An 18569-nucleotide genomic window follows, 5' to 3' on the forward strand; every position below is an offset into this window, starting at 1 on the left:
CCACACGCGGCTACTAGAATTGAACGTGCTGCAACGCGACATCCTCCTCTAGCATTACTTTTCCTCAAGAGTAGTTGTCGACGCCAGTAATATTTTTCGAATTTTGCACAGGTCAATATTATCTCAGTTGCTTTTCTGAAAACTTTCATATAATGTTATGCATAGTATGTTATATTTCAAGCTAAAATTTATGAAAAGGAATTAATTTATAAAATATTTTAGTTTCGATGTTATAATCGATAAGTACTGGTTCTGAATGTACAGTTAAATTTTTTTTAGAAACATTAGAATTTTGCACACTCAAAATTTCTTTTATGAATCACGCAGTCCTGTACAATTTACTACGTTTATTTCTGGTTTCATTCATGAAATAATAATCGAAATTAATAATGTAACGAAAACTACTAGGAATTCATTTGTTATGAAAAATTGTAAACTCTTTGGAATAGTCTTAAGCTTGCCTCTGATGTGATGGGACGTATTTCTTTACAATAGGTGCGAATAATGCAATTTCTGCTTTGTTAATGTGAAAAATCAAAATATTATATGTTATACTAAAGTGTGAGAAGGTCGGTGGAAAATATATTTACGCATAAAAAACATTCTGCAACAAAGATCTTCAAATTTATTTAGTTCAAATATACCTTGAGGATCTTATGTTAAATTTTCAGCTTCAGGAATCAGACCCCTAGACAGGAAGAATTGGAGCAATTTCAACATGACAAGCTAAGTAAACTTGAAAGTTTATCGTAATCTTCGCTCCTCTCAAATCTTCATAAATGACTTTGCTCATAAACTATTTGCACTGGACATTGTTTAATATGGTCAATAAATGGAAGAAAAAGGGAGGGGGAGGTTACAGTGCTCAACTCCAGTCACCACTAGCTTTTGGTGGCTGCCAGTCGAATCAGTAGCAGCGAGTACGCTGTCACAGGAAGTGACCGCTGTTCAAGTGGCAGCGACGAAAATCGCCCCATTTGACACAGTCATTGAGGTTCTTAAAACGGAGATACACATCTCCTTCCCTATATTGAATTTACTTATTCATTTAACACATGCACATGAACAGGACACTTTCGTTTAGAATGATAGAGTCAAGGTCTTGTTTGTTCTTGAATTAGTGGACTGAAAATGTTACATCTGCTATTACTATTCTAGGGAAGCAGCCTACTCACGCCGTAATAAATTCACATCAGTCTTTCCATTGTGTGCCAGCCAGTCCGCTGTAACTAGCTCTGACGTCATAAATGTTGCGCAATACTTTTAAAATCAAGTAAATAACCTGAAACGGTTCTAGCATGTCAGGAGTAATACTAAATCAATATGTGTTGAATGTCAGTTCAATAACTTTAACCATTTTCGAAATTTGGACGTTTTTCTGTAAAAATCATTGGCGCAACAGAAAAGAGCTAGAGACATAAAAATTTAAATTTAGATTCCTTTTCCATAATAATTTAATAGAAACAGTACTTTGGATCTCACAAATTAAAATTTTTGTTGAAATTCATAATTTTCTGGTTTTTGTCTTAGAAATTAAGGAAGAAAGATAGATTAAGTAGGCTAATAAATAAGGCTAGGATGTTTATATTTAAGTAGAATGGAGATCCGCTATAACCATAAAGATGTGAGAAGTTTCATTTGAATAACTATAAAACTATAACGATAGCGTATCTCCAAAGGGCAAGTTCAGAGCTCGTCTACTGCGTGTAGTGTAATTAAATTAATTCTCTCGCCCAAAATATTTTACTTAGCCACGTCAGACCTTTGTTATGATTACTTACCTGTGTGCTGATTGCACATGTAACTTGAGAGCTTCATCGGCCATCAGCAAAGGAAGCGATGATTTATTCAATAACTTGAAGTGGTGCATTACTAGCCCAGCGGCTAGTCGGGAGAGCCGATTTGATCAGGCGTTCCCTTAGCCGTCCGCACCGCGGCTTTATATATAAGAGCGCTGCGCGAGGAAAAAAAGGCCCCATTTCTCTCCAGACGCTGAATAGCAAACCATCTGTGTCGGGAATCGCGTCGCGTCGGTATCATTGCTATAAACATCCTCGGATGCCGTATTAAGTTACTTGGGATACGCGTAACCATCAAATCATTTTCGAGAAATGAAATGTCGTGTGGCTAGGGCCTCCCGTCGGGTAGACCGTTCGCCTGGTGCAGGTCTTTCGATTTGACGCCACTTCGGCGACCTGCGCGTCGATGGGGATGAAATGATGATGATTAGGACAACACAACACCCAGTCCCTGAGCGGAGAAAATCTCCGACCACAGCCGGGAATCGAACCCGGGCCCTTAGGATTGACAGTCTGTCACGCTGACCACTCAGCTACCGGGGGCGAACATTTTCGAGAAAAGTGTTAATTCTGGGATAACTTTAATTATCTATCTTCAGTTTGCGTATGTCGATTTTTCACGTGCTGTCGCGGGACACACATTCTACCATTATTTATCGTGGCGTTTGATGAACATTATCATCAAATTATGGCGAGCGTTCAGTTAAACATTTAATTTGGACAGTTATAGTTGCATCAGTGCATTAGACTCTGAACTGCTCTGTTAGTCAGATTGTGTGGGTTCTTTTTTTTTTTCATCTGTGACTTTCAGAATATAGAGAACGTTTTTTTTTCACGATCGTTTTTGATTATAAATCCCAGACAATCTCCTAATTCCTCAGAGCTATAAGCTGTAGCTGTAAGTGTATTTCTCAGATGAAGTGAGCACTAGGAATTCTAATTACATGCTTCACGTTTTGCTAATCACTTTCTGTAGTTAGACAGCCACTGTTGAGAACGCCAAAAGACAGCATAAATAATAGGAACTGGTTTTACATTCTACATTATATATTAACAAAATAAATTCCACCGCCGCCGCACAATTGGTGCATCGGCCGGGAAATGCATAATTTCTACATTACAATTCTACATTATTTTAAATAACATTAATTTCCACCAGCCGCCCCACAATTGGTGCATTGGCAGGGAAAGAAACAAACTGAGTAAAGTGAAAGTGATTTTTAAATATTCGGATTCACAAGTGAAATGTGACATGCAACTGAGTAATAGAACAGTGAAAGTGTTACGTGTGCGTGAAAGTGATTTTTAAATATTCGGATTCGCAAGTGAAATGTGACACGCAACTGAGTAATAGAACAGTGAAAGTGTTACGTGTGCATATGGACGACGCAATTGGATTAACAACACATCTGGATTGACAGAGCTGGCATAGAGTCTAGCGGCGCTGCCAGCATCGCGAGAAGCCAGTTTCGCCGCACCGCAGTCATCCGCCGGAACAACCGGAGCCACGCCTGCTGTTGTGGGCCACGCAAACACACAACAGCCGTCGGAGTGCCGTCTGCAGTTCAACGCACTGCGTCGCATCAGTAATCCTGGTACGCCACGCAGGCAACGCCATACGTCGTGCAGAAGGAACTACGTTAAGTGAAAAGCTGTTAAAAATTTTACTAACCTGCACTAAAAGACTGTCGGCAATGGAACTGCCAGAAGAAACTGAGGTTAAACTTAAATCAAAACCTATGTCTGTTGATGGAACTGTAAACCGAGACAACGGTTCAAGTGTAAATATGCATGAAAGTAGTAATGTTAAAGTGAAATATTAAGTATTGTCTCCTGACAGTAGTGTGGGAAGGGGCAATGATTTCATAATAGAGACCCCTGTAGTAAAGCAGAAGTCAGAAATTGTTAATTTATTGGATGATAATTTCTCTGTTGAATTAAAAACGATACAGTCATCAGAGGTGGTAGAGTTTAAACAGGAGAAGTTAGATATGACTGATCAATCAGAAGTTTCATTTAGTTTTGATGATTCTGGTGTTGGAGCTAGTTTTTCGTCACCTGAGTGTGATAAAAAGCCAGTTAGTGAGCAACCCAAAGATACTGAGGCTGTTGATTTAAATGTTATATTACAAGCAATAGCTACCAGTAATGCTGAATTAAAGTCTGAGATTGTGGCCAGCCAAACAAATTTTAATAAACGGTTTGAGGCAATGGACAATAAATTAGAATCCAATAAAGCTGAATTAGAAACTTTCTTCAAGTCTGGTTGCAATAAGTTGAAAGAGGATCTGGACAGTTTAAATTATAAAATTAATTACAATCATGAGGATATTAAGAAAAATGTTGCTCAACAATTTTCTGAAATGTATAAAACAGTAAAATCCGAAGTTGCTGAGGTTCGCAGAGACTTCCAAACGGAAGATGCGAAGCTGGAGCACAAGTTAACAGAAAAGATCGAGGAGGAATCTGAACTGTGCTCGGATAGGTTTAAAGATGTTAATATAAAAGTAAACATATGTCAAGCAGACGTAGATGTAATCAAAACTGATACTACTAATATTGTGCAAAGAATAGATAATGTTGAAATGAGAGTAGAAAATATGAGTACTAACATTGCTAACATTGAGAGTAAAGTAGCTTCAGTAACTTCTGGTAATGGTAGTATGAAACAAATTGTAGCTGCAAACGCCGCTTTTATCGGGTGTCGGCAGTTCTTGCGGTTCGATCCAGATAAAAATATCCACCCGCTAGATTTCTGGAACGATTTTGAAGATGTGATTCCACCAACTTGGTCTGAACGAGAGAAAATCTCATTTATTAGAAGCCATTTAGCAGGTGACGCCATGCGTTGGTCAGCTGATGTTATGTTGAAATGTAAAACATTAGCGGAATTTAAAACAGCTTTCATTAATGAGTATTGGCCTAGTAATAAGCAAAATGAAGTGTTGAGAGAATTTTGGAGTGGAAACGCTTCAATGCAGGCAAGGATTCTATTAAACAGTTTGTTAGGTCATGGATCTTACGTTTGTCACATTTGGACGAAAAGTTAAAACCTGAAATGATAATACTAGGTCTTGAAGCCAAACTGCCATGGTATTGGCAAACTAGAATTATATCTGCCCCTAGAGACAATCTGGATAGTTTCATTGAGTATTTGGAACGTGTAGAGCGTGTGGCTGCCAATGAGGAGCAAGCACGTAACAACAGAAATGCTAATAACACTAGTAGTAATTTTAAGAACGAGCAGAATGGCAATGTATACATCAGAACAGTAGGTGTTCGCCATCCTAAGAGAGGTAGGAATTGGAGAAATAATTATCAGAACCAACAATGGCATCCAAATGATAGTAATTTTGTTCCGAACAAAATTATGCAGGTAAACAACAGTACGGAAAGCAATGCTGTGCCAGTTAAATATAATGGAAATAAAGGAAACAGTAGTAGGCCGAGGCAGGAAAACTAGTTCCCGTCTATGAGGACACTGGCGCTCACCAGGCGGTTACTTTTCCTAAGTCAGTAATTACAGTAATTGGTAAGACAGATCAGAATACTCAAACGGAACATGTAGATGAGGGGTCGGTAGCATCTAAGGATACAACAGAAATATTAGATCACTCACAGTATTTGATAGATACCGTGTTAGAGACGCTTTCTAAGTGGGAAGAGAAAGAGAAGGCGCAGCTGTGTAACGATAGGGAGGAGCTACAAAATACTGAATTGTCAGGTGAAGAAGCAGAAGAAATTCATGCTTATATTTACGATGAGGATGATGTGCTCTTATCTAAAGTGCCTGTGCAGCATGTTGATACTGTACTGATAGATTTAGGACAGGAGGTAAGTGAGAATGTAGAGGGTAGCCTGTTGGGGGTCGATGAACCCAGTAGCTGTGACCAGTTGTCACTTGAGAAGGAACCCGACGATAATGGTGAAAGTGGTTTAGCTGTAACTAGTGTTATGCCCGGTCTGGAGGCGCAGAATCGCTCAGACTACAGTAATTTGGGTCATGTTCAGCAAACTTAATGTAATGAAGTCGTGCGGTGTTTCGATTTGAAATTAATAGACCGACTGGAAAAAGCAGCTGAAAATGTAATTGAGGAAACCCCTACACACTTTGAACTAAATGTAATGAAGACAGATGTCAATCACTTTAGTTGGAGACAAATACAAAAGGAACTATTGGATGAGTTTGAGGAACCACCTGTACAAACTAGAATAAGCCACCCTATAATAATAGTGAATATGTTGGGTATCATTGTACGTTGTCTCTTAGACAGTGGAAGTGAGGTGAGTGCGATATCTCAGTCCTTCTTTGATGCATTACCTGGTAAAGACAAGCTTACAGTAATGAGGGTATCAGGACTAAGAATAATTGGTGCTACTGGCAAGGTGTCAAAAACGGTAAAGCAAGAAGCTTTGCTGCCCTTTAACATTAATGGTAATTTAATTGATCATCCATGTTTAATTGTAAACAATCTCAGTATTGAGGTTTTAATTGGCATAGATTTCTTGTCAAAATATGAGAGTGTTGTTGACTTAGAAAGAAGCCAGTTAAAAATGGTCTTGCCGATAACCGGAGTAATTACAGTACCTTTTAGTGATAAACATGTAGTAACTAATGACGAATCTTGGGAGCTGCCTATACGAGTTCTGAAAAATATGAGATATTGGGACGAAAGTGACAATTTTAGTAAAAAAAGCTAAACACAGAAGAAGAAGAAGAAGAAGCAATTATTTTGGACAAAATAGAAGCTAAATTGCAGAAAATCGATAAAATTTCAGCTAATCGGAAGGAAGAACTGAGACAGGTTTTAAAAATGCATCATAAGGTATTTTCAGATCGACGTGGTGTGGTCAAAGGTTATGAATGAATTCTGTAGGGAGGAGGTTGTTCTGTAACCTCTACACAGTGTGGCAGCTGTGCAGTCCCAGATGTGTGAGATCTTCTTTCCTTTTCAGGTCTCATTCATTCTTCATCTTTCCTATCCACATAAAATTTCGACCTCTTCTTTCCAACACATTAAATTTTCCGTTATGACTATCAAGCCAGCATTAAACTAATGAATTCTGTAGGGAGGTGGTTGTTCTGTAACCTCTACACAGTGTGGCAGCTGTGGAATCCCAGCTGTGTGAGATCTTCTTTCCATTTCAGGTATCACTCATTCTTCATCTTTTCTGTCTACAAAAATTTCGACCCCTTCTCTCCAATATGAAAATTTTCTGAAACCAATGAATTCTATAGCGAGAAGGTTGTTCTGTAACCTCTACACAGTGTGGCAGCTGTGCAGTCCCAGCTGTGTGAGATCTTCTTTCCTTTTCAGGTCTCACTCATTCTTCATCTTTACTATCCACCAAAATTTCGGTTCTTACTCTCGAACATATTAAATCTTCCAGTATGACTATCAAGCCAGAATTAAGCTAGTGAATTCTGTAGGGAGGAGGTTGTTCTGTAACCTCTACACAGTGTGGCAGCTGTGCAGTCCCAGCTGTGTGAGATCTTCTTTCCATTTCAGGTATCACTCATTCTTCATCTTTTCTGTCTACAAAAATTTCGACCCCTGCTCTCCAATATGAAAATTTTCTGAAACCAATGAATTCTATAGCGAGAAGGTTGTTCTGTAACCTCTACACAGTGTGGCAGCTGTGCAGTCCCAGCTGTGTGAGATCTTCTTTCCCATTTCTGGTCTCACTCATTCTTCATCTTTCCTATATACAAAAATTTTCCGTCATGGCTATCAAGCCATGAGTTCTGTAACCATTCTATCCACCGATTAGTGAAGAAAATACCTAATGTGACAAACCTAACAGTGACATAAACAACAGAGAAGTATGATGTAATTAAGATACAATGTATTTGAGTAACAAGTATGTACAAAACCCTGGTAATATTATAAGTACAAAGTTGTTGTTTTATTGGAAATGGTCCCACAATAATATTTTAAAAAGATGTACAAATTCTTGTACAAGCAGGATCTGAAGTGGCAGTGAAACCTATTGTATGCTGTAGAGTTAACTAACTAATAGTAAGAGAGAGTGCTTAGTGTTATGAAAAATATGCAGATATATGCAGATAAGTTGTAAAAATGAACTCACCTTGTGTAAAAAGGAATGGCAGTGCAATAGAATTGAACAGTTTTTGTGGTTGAGACGTGAAAGACACGTCCTTGAAGTATTTATAAGGTTGGAGCTGGCCGTCATTTGGTGTAGTGTGTCACAGGACACTCCTACACGTATTGAGGTTATGAGTTGGAGGCGTGAATGCGACCATAGGTACCCTTATTTTAGATGAGACAGAGCAGCTCATGGTGTCCTATAGGTTTAAGGAATTTAGCATTACGCTCGTCCATAATTACTTAATGCATTTTAGTGGTAGGTCGAGAGAGACTACCTGTGGTTTCAGCGTCCGATCGAGTGTAAATGGATTGCCACGTGAGCAAGCTGATCAACTGCAACACACTATAGATATGAAATAAATGTGCTATCCTATGCTTTAAATGTTAATAGAGTGAGTGTTAAATAAGTACATACACTAGCAACGTATTTGAGTAACCTAATGGCAGACGTAAAACATTATTTATAGCTCAGCATAAATACACTTCGATGAAGTAAGTACATAATTGCAGATGTGGAACTGACACAGCAGCAGAGGACCAATAAGTGTATTTTGTAGTCAACTAAACGTAGTGTGTTTTGAACACTCAGAACTGTACTATTACCAAACGTTACTCACATGTACAAAGAAGCTGAGAAAACAACTACTAATCAAATATACTCATACTATCTCTAAGAATAAGGTAATCAAAGATGAGTCAGCTAGGTGAATAAAATACAAATGTATCAGGAATGTACCGAGCATTGGTTCAGTGTTCCGGCCCAGAAATAATAAATTGAAATTAAATAGGATTCATGATTGTATGCATTGAGCATAAATTTTCTCTAGTACGTGACTAACGGCGTTTTGAGCCATTTGTTTACCGATTTTATGACAATTAAGTAACCACGAGAGTAAAATTGAAAAAGTTCTGTTAACTTTGATCCAGAAAAATATTGAAGGATATAATGTATATATCTCCATTTCATTGTGACCCACCCTTAGATATTAAGTGAACAGAGTCTGAGGCACTCTTTTGTTTGTTCTACAGGACAAACCAGGTAGCTGCGTGAAAGCGTGGAGTGACTTGGACACAACTCACAGTGACCCCTTCCCTCTCCCCATGTAATTTAGAGTGATCGTGAAGGACGCACAACATAGCAACTTCCCCTCCTCTACCCTTGTGAATGGAAGTGTAGAACGCCAGCCAAAGCGGCTACAACCACGTGTGTAAAAATGATTTGTGAAATTTTCTTTCAGGTTTAGAAAAGACTGCTAAGATATAATCATCTGTTTATGTATCATGAATAACTGTGTTATTTTCTTTGGATTTGTGTATGTAAAAATGTATTTAATGGATTTAAGATTTTCATAATTTTACATATTTTTATGTGTTTGTTTGTCTAAGGTAATATGTATGCCAAAGTGTTTCATTGATTTTGCTTAAATTTTGAGTGATAATCTTGCTTAAGAGGCAGTGAACATGCCAGTAACTTAAATAATTAAAGTAGGTAATCAGTTTTCTTTTAATATTTCTATATGTTTACATTTCAAATTTAATTTTCATAGGGAGTTAAGCTGTACTCTTGCTTCCCTTTTTGTAATTAATTTTTTTTCATTCATTAACATTCAAAAACAACAAAAAAATGAGTAGAGGGTGATGTAGGGAAGCAGCCCACTCACGCCGTAATAAATTCACATCAGTCTTTCCATTGTGTGCCAGCCAGTCCGCTGTAACTAGCTCTGACATAATAAATGTTGTGCAATACTTTTAAAATCAAGTAAATAACCAGAAACGGTTCTAGCATGTCAGGAGTAATACAAAATCAATATGTGTTGAATGTCAGTTCAATAACTTTAACCATTTTCGAAATTTGGACGTTTTTCTGTAAAAATCATTGGCGCAACAGAAAAGAGCTAGAGACATAAAAATTTAAATTTAGATTCCTTTTCCATAATAATTTAATAGAAACAGTACTTTGGATCTCACAAATTAAAATTTTTGTTGAAATTCACAATTTTCTGGTTTTTGTCTTAAAAATTAAGGAAGCAAGATAGATTAAGTAGGCTAATAAATAAGGCTAGGATGTTTTTATTTAAGTAGAATGGAGATCCGCTATAACCATAAAGATGTGAGAAGTTTCATTTGAATAACTATAAAACTATAACGATAGCGTATCTCCAAAGGGCAAGTTCAGAGCTCGTCTACTGCGTGTAGTGTAATTAAATTAATTCTCTCGCCCAAAATATTTCACTTAGCCACGTCAGACTTTTGTTATGATTACTTACCTGTGTGCTGATTGCACATGTAAATTGAGAGCTTCATCGGCCATCAGCAAAGGAGGCGATGATTTATTAAATAACTTGAAGTGGTGCATTACTAGCCCAGCGGCTAGTCGGGAGAGCCGATTTGATCAAGCGTTCTCTTAGCCGTCCGCAGCGCAGCTTTATATATAAGAACGCTGCGCGAGAGAGAAAGGCCCCAGTTCTCTCTAGACGCTGAATAGCACACCATCTGTGTCGGGAGTCGCGTCGCGTCGGTGTCATTGCTATAAACAGCCTCGGATGCCGTATTAAGTTACTCGGGATACGGCTAACCATGAAATCATTTTCGAGAGAAGTGTTAATTCTGGGATAACTTTAATTATCCATCTTCAGTTTGCGTATGTCGATTTTTCACGTGCCGTCGCGGGACAGACATTCTACCATTATTTATCGTGGCGTTTGATGAACATTATCATCAAATTATGGCGAGCGTTCACTTAAATATTTAATTTGGACAGTTATAGTTGCATCAGCGCATTAGACTCTGAACTGCTCTATTAGTCAGATTGTGTGGATTCTTTTTTTTTTCATCTGTGACTTTCAGTATATAGAGAACGTTTTTTTTTCACGATCGTTTTTGATTATAAATCCCAGACAATCTCCTAATTCCTCAGAGCTATAAGCTGTAGCTATAAGTGTATTTCTCAGATGAAGTGGGCACTAAGAATTCTAATTACAGGCTTCACGTTTTGCTAATCACTTTCTGGTTGCCAATATTGTAGTTAGACAGCCACTGTTGAGAACGGCAGAAGACAGCATAAATAATAGGAACTGGTTTTACATTCTACATTATATATTAACAAAATAAATTCCACCGCCGCCGCACAATTGGTGCATCGGCCGGGAAATGCATAATTTCTACATTACAATTCTACATTATTTTAAATAACATTAATTTCCACCAGCCGCCCCTCACTATCAACGATATTTTTCCTCCAACCTCTCTGCAATAACATGGGTGGTGTAGCGCATGCTAGTCCTCCTTCTGATAAAACTTATCTGGAGGCTATGTATGTTGAAACGTGAAGATACAGACATGACATTTTTATTCAGTTTGTGATTAGAGATGGTAATGAAAGGCAAAACTTCAGACAAATCAACACAGCAGTAATATGTACGAGACTGCAGGCTGTTGTGTTTATTTCCTCACTGAAACGCACAGCAATTTTCGAACGGTGGCCCTTATCTAAATTATTTCCACCGTTCAAAATTTCACCTTTCATCAATATTGCACAGCGTATTTGTGCACTTTTATCAGCATTTTCTAATCCTCGAGGCGTAATGAATAGTTCATTAAATTTCGGGCATGCAACCGCGCAAATAAAATTTCTTCCACCGATATTTCGGGCGCGTATCGTCCGGCCATCCTCAGAGTAGGAAAATTAATAATCAAAATCCATGATGACGCAAGAAGAATGTACCGAAGCCTTAATAACGAACTGCATAGAGAAACAGAACAGGCTAGGAAAAATGGCTAAAAGAGGAATATGACTCAATTGAAGAAAAGGATAGAAAGAGAAGATATGATTTATTATACAACAGAGTAAAGACTATAACATCGGAACAAAACAGATCAGAAAGTGCTAGACAGGAAATTCTCAGAAAAGATGAAAATGTAGTCTTGAGGACATCCTACAGAGATGGGAGAACTATTTGAAAGAGCTGTGTGGCACAGATCGCATAGCAACAACTCTAGAAGTTGAATCCACGTACAGTGTAAATGATGACGACAGAGGTCAAACAATCACAATGGAAGAAGTAAAGAGTGCAACAACTGAAATGAAAAATGGGTAACAATGTAGATACTGATGCAATACCAGGAGAAATACTAAAATGTTCGAACTAAGAAGGTATAGGAGAAATATTGAGATTACAACAGTAATGATACCAGTACTAAGGAAACGAGGAACTAATAGATGCAGTGAACACAGGACAATTAGCCTCATTTCACAAGAAATGAAAACTATTTTAAAAATGTGGAAAAGGTAATGGAAGAGAATCTGACTGAAGAACAATTTGATTTTAGACGGAATACAAGCACAACAGATGCAACAGAACCCTTGCGAATTTTGGGAGAGAGGTTTACTGAAAAGGGAAGAGATTTATATAAGTGTCTTATAGACCTGGAGGTGTGCGGGGTAGCTGAAGAGCCAAAGAAACTGGTACACCCGCCTAATATCGTATAGGGCCCTCGAGAGCACTCAGAAATGCCGCAACACGACGTGGCATGGACTCGACTAATGTCTGACGTTCTGCTGGAGGGAACTGACACCATAAATCCTGCAGGGTTGTCCACAAATCCGTAAGAGAGTGAAGAGGTGGAGATCTCTTCTGAAGAGCACTTTGCAAGGCATCCCAGATATCTGAATAATGTTCATGTTTGGGGAGTTTGGTGGCCAGCGGAAATGTTTAAACTTAGAAGAGTGTTCCAGGAGCCACTCTGTAACAATTTTGGACGTGTAGGAGTAGAACTGTCCAGTTCGAATTGTCGGAACGCACAATGGACATAAATGGATGCAGGTGATCAGACGGGATTCTTACGTACTTGTCACCTGTCAGAGCCGTATCAGGAGTCCCATACTACTCCAACTGCAAACGCCCCACACCATAACAGGGACTCTATCAGCTTGAACAGTTCCCTGCTGACGTGCAGCGTCCATGGAGTCATGAGGTTGTCTCCATGCGCGTACACGTCCATCCGCTCGATAGAATTTGAAACGACTCGTCCGACCAGGCAACATTTTTCCCATTATCAACAGACTAGTGTCGGTGTTGTCGGGCCCAGGCGAGGCATAAAGCTTTGCGTCGTGCGGTCATCAAGGGCACACGAGCGGACCTTCGGCTCCGAAAGCCCATATCGATGATGTTTCATCGAATTGTTAGCATGCTGACACTTGTTGATAGCCCAGCATTGAAATCTACAGTAATTTACGGAAGAGTTGCACTTCTGTCACGTTGAACGATTCTCTTCAGTCGTCGTTGGTCCCGTTCTTGCATGATCATTTTCCGGCCGCAGCGATGTCGGAGATTTGATGTTTGACCGGATTGCTGATATTCACGGTAGCTCGTGAAATGGTCGTACGGGAAAATCCACACTTCATCGCTACCTCGGAGATGCTGTGTCCCATCGCTCGTGCGCCGACTATAACACCACGTTCAAACTCTCTTAAGTCTCGACAACCTACTATTGTAGCAGCAGTAACCGATCTAACAACTGTGCCAGATACATGTTGTCTTATATAGGCGTTGCCGACCACAGCGCCGTATTCTGCCTGTCTACGTATGTCTGTATTTGAAAACGCATGTCGGTTCACTGTATATAAGCCTCACGGAACTTAGACGTTATCCAATAGATCCTAAATATGTATAGGATCTAGTTGATAAACTCAGAAGTTCCACGAGGCTTTTTGCGGATGCGCGGGTGGTGCTGCTGTGTAGAGATATTTCGCAACGCTAGAAAACTGTAGCGAAATGCAAGAAGATCTGCAGGTGATCGACACTTGATACATGGACTGGCAGTTGACCATCAACATAAGCAAATGTCACGTGCTGCGCATAAATGGGCACAAAGACAGATTCTGCGACTAGACGATTGCAGAACAATCACTAGATGCAGTCCCATCCTCCAGGCACTTAGGAATATACGAAGGGAGAGATTTAAAGTGGAACGACCAATGAAACTAACCGCAAGTGTGGCAAACTAAGATTCATAGAAATAATCCTCAGGAAGAGCAGTCCACTCACAAAAGAGGTAGTTTACGAAATCTTCTTTCGACCAATACTTGAATTTGCTCGTGGGACTGAGATCCGCACTATAGGATTGACAGAGCAAGCGTAAAAGGTCCGAAGAGCAGTAGCTCGTTTCGTCACAGGCTCATTTGTTAAGCGCGAAAGTGTCACAGCTATGTTCAGCCAATGTCAGCGGCAGACGCTACAAGAAGGGCGTTCTTCATATTACCCGGTTCACCTCTTAAAATTCCCAGAGCGTACGTTCCTTGAAGAGTCACCCAATATATTGCTTCCTTCTACATACATCTCGTGAAAAGACTATGAAGCTAAAATTAGAGAGATTCGAGCTCAGCGGAGGCTTACCAAAAATCGAGGATCATTCGCAACTGGAACAGGAAAGGGAGGAAGCGACAGTGCTATGAAAACAACCTCCACCACACACCACAAGTATAGATGTCGATGCAGATATTTCATATGAATTGTGTGATTCCAAGAGCTCATCATCATCAGTTTTCTACTATATTAGCAGATCCTTTTTGACTCTGTTGCACTCGATCCATGGAAGATGTGATGGGTAGCAGTACATACACCATTAATGAGGATTTGCAGAAAATAAATGCGTGGTGTAATGACTGGCAGTTATCTCTCAATTTTAGTAAGTGTAACCTGCTGCGTAAAACAATGCGAAAATCCCCATTAATGTATGAGTACAAAATAAATGATCAGTCTTTGGAAGCGGTAACATCAGTCAAGTATCTGAGTGTGACTATTCGAAATGATCTCAAATGGTATGATCAGAGTACACAAGTAACGGGTAAGGCGAACTCTAGCTTGCGGTTTAATGGTAGAATCCCGAAGCGATGCAGTCCTTCAACAAAGGAAACAGCTTACAATACGTTAGTTCATCCAGTCTTAGAGTATTGTTTGTCTGGATGGGATCCTTAACAGTTGGGTCTGATTCAAGAGATTGAAAAGGTAAAAGAAGAGCGGCAAGATTCGTGACTGGTACATTTAGCCATCGCGAGAGCGCTACAAATCTCATAGAAAGTCTGAAGTGGGACACGACGCGCTAAACAGAAGGGGCTGCTCCTAAATTCCGAAATCCAATCTTCACCGAGGATGTAGAGCATATATTATTACCACCAACTTTCAAATCGCGTAATGATCATCATTCAAAGATAAGGGAAATAAGAGCTCCTACTGAGTCGTTCGGACAGTCGTTTTTCCCTCGCGCGATCCGCGTGTGGAACAGAGGGGGGGGGGGGGGGGGATATGACTTTGGCGCGAATTATGCCCACCGCCACACACCGCTTGGTGGCTAGCGGAGTATATATGTAGATGTAGGCAGGCTGAGCTGACCGGACTGTTGGGCTAGGAAAAGCTTTTTCTGACACAAAACAAAACCCTGCTACGGTAGAAAGAGTTCGAGACGGATATAGTAGCGAAGATGTTAAGCATGTAAAATGTGTCTCAGGTCTGATAATTTGTACATATATTTTAAATTTATTCCAACGCTCATTTAATATAATTTTGTGTCTGTAAAGTCTTTCTTATTCATTCTCAGAACTTTACGGATGCGACCCCGTGTCCTCTACGCTGAATAACAGCGACAGTGACCTCTGACAAGCTGTTCGGCAGGCTTTACGGTTTTCCGTGGATCCGACGGCGTTTCCCTTTCACATGATTTTTAGATCCCTCTAAAATCATCAGTGTCCTTTTCGTCAGATTTCTACAGAGAAAATTCGGAATATAAATTTTGATATTTGCAAGGATTTAGAGAGGAAATGTTCGTGTTGGAAGCGTATCGCTATTCACATTTTATCGGTGAAGCAATGATCGAGGTATTAACGTTTGTTGCTGCGTTGCTGTTTATTTCTTAATATTTGAACATAGCTGTATAGAAGAAAACTATGAATATCAAAATTTGTGTTCAGAATTTTCTCTGTAGAAACCTGACGAAAAGGACACTGCTGATTTAAGAGGTGATCGCCGTGTGGCTAGGGCCTCCAGTCGAGTAGACCGTTCGCCTGGACAAGTCTTTCGCGTTGACGCCACTTCGGCGACTTGCGTGTCAATGGGGATGAAATGATGATAAGGACAACACAACACCCAGTCCCTCAGCGGAGAAAATCCGTGACCCAGCCGGGAATCGAACCCGGGCCGTGAAATATGACAATCCGTCGCGCTGACCACTCAGCTACCAGGGGCGGACATTTAAGAGGTAAATCATGTGAACGAGAAACGCGCTCGGGTCCATGTACAACCGTAACGACTGCTCGGAAATAGCAGGCGTAAAAATAATTAATTTTGATTGGAGAATATATGATGTATTTTCCGGTGCACTGTGGCTCGCTGGAGGAATGAAATGTGTCCAGTGACTGGAGAAAAGCGCAAGTCATTCCCGGTTTCAAGTAGGGTCTTCTAATAGACACACAGACCTATAGGCCTATATCTCTGACGTGTCTGTTGTATTATGACATTTCTGGAGACAAAATATCTGGAGGAACCACCATGGATCCCGAAAGCGACGATAGTGTTAAACCCAAATCGCTCTGTTCGTGCGCTAGATCCAGAAAGCAGTAGATACCAATGCCAATGTTCATGTCGTGTTCCTTGTCTCACAGAAGGCTTCCATACGGTTTCGTATTTCCGACTGATGTATGTACTTAGCGAAAATCAAACCAATTTTGTGATAGGATTAAAGAGTTCGTAGGAAACAAAAATCATGTCATTCTAAATGAAGAGAAATGCATGAGTCCAGAATTGCATACTTTTCGAGATAAACACGTGTCTATAGGAAGGGCTACGCGATGCCTGGTTGCGGATATTAGCACAGCCGCTGCATTGGCGCCCCGTCAGATCTGTTGACAGAGTCTTATGATGTCTGAATCACAGTACCCTGCCTGCCTTTGTGTGGTCTGTAGTCAGTTGTGTTGTTCGAGTCATGTTGTAGGCTACGTTAGTTTTCGTCGTATTTGTGTGCCTTATTGTATGGCACTGCCAACCCTCGGTACGTACAATTGTGTATTACCTTCTTTCAAACCCGTATTCACTTACGTGTTCACTGTTATTACGCTGTTTCTACGTACAAATGGCGTAGAACATTAACATTTCCTCTCTTCCACCAATTGTTAGCAATGGAAGACTATTACTGGGCAAGTGAAATGGCGGATATGATGTTCTGCTGTAGTTTAGCAAGTGAACGTTGCCTGCGACCCCGTGTTCTCTACGCTGAATAACAGCGACAGTGGCCTCTGACAAGCTGTTCGGCAGGCTTTACGGTTTTCCGTGGATCCGACGGCGTTTCCCTTTCACATGATTTTTAGATCCCTCTAAAATCATCATTCTTCTACACAGTTGTGTATGAAATGACGAAACATAATACTGCTTGAAACCACAGTCTTCCATAGTAGTAGCTCTACTGTGCAAAAGTAAAAACTACTGTGTGCATCATTTCGTAAGTGTGTCATGTAAAACTTGATAAGTTGCTTCTGCTCTTGCTGCCACATCATTTCCAATCATTACAGCCCACATAACCACGGAAGATCTTTGCTGGAAAGATCTACAGCAATCTTATATAGGTTGCCATAGCGTCGATGGGGAGATTCTGACTGTTAAAATAATCAAAATTGCCAAAATAGGCGTCATATGTGAATGACACTTGTGTATTGCGAAGATATTTTGTCGGTATTTTGACGAAAAAGCCCTGCACAAATTCCATTTAGGTGTGGCATCCGTTTGTCTACTGGCCGTGCCTTGTGGAGATTACTGCTGCTGATCTACATCTACGTGATTACTCTGCTATTCAGAATAAACTGCCTGGCAGAGGGTTGATTGACCCACCTTCAAGCTGTCTCTCTACCGTTCCACTCTCGAACGGCACGCGGGAAGAACGAGCACTTACATTTTTCTGTGCGAGCCCTGATTTCTTTTATTTTATCGTGATGATAATTTCTCCCCCACCCCCCGCCCCATGAACCATGGACCTTGCCGTTGGTGGGGAGGCTTGCATGCCTCAACGATACAGATAGCCGTACCGTAGGTGCAACCACAACGGAGGGGTATCTGTTGAGAGGCCAGACAAACGTGTGGTTCCTGAAGAGGGGCAGCAGCCTTTTCAGTAGTCGCAGGGACAACAGTCTGGATGATTGACTGATCTGGCCCTGTAACACTAACCAAAACGGCATTGCTGTTGTGGTACTGCAAACGGCTGAAAGCAAGGGGAAACTACAGCCATAATTTTTCCCGAGGGCATGCAGCTTTACTGTATGATTAAATGATGATGGCGTCCTCTTGGGTAAAATATTCCGACGGAAAAATTGTCCTCCATTCGGATCTCCAGGAGGGGAATATGCGGGAGGACATCGTTTCCAGGAGAAAGAAAACTGGATTTCTATGGATCTGAGCGTGGAAGGTCAGATCCAGTAATCGGGCAGGTAGGCTAGAAAATTTAAAAAGGGAAAGTTAGGTATAGTGGGAATTAGTGAAGTTCGGTGGCAGGAGGGACAAGATTTTTGTTTGGTCACGTGAATACAGGGTTATAAATACAAAATCAAATAGGGGTAATGCAGGAGTAGGTTTAATAATGAATAAAAAAATAAGAGTGCGGGTAAGCTGCTACAAACAGC

Source organism: Schistocerca nitens, chromosome 6 (assembly GCF_023898315.1).
Source record: "Schistocerca nitens isolate TAMUIC-IGC-003100 chromosome 6, iqSchNite1.1, whole genome shotgun sequence".
In the NCBI taxonomy this organism is placed as follows: domain Eukaryota; kingdom Metazoa; phylum Arthropoda; class Insecta; order Orthoptera; family Acrididae; genus Schistocerca; species Schistocerca nitens.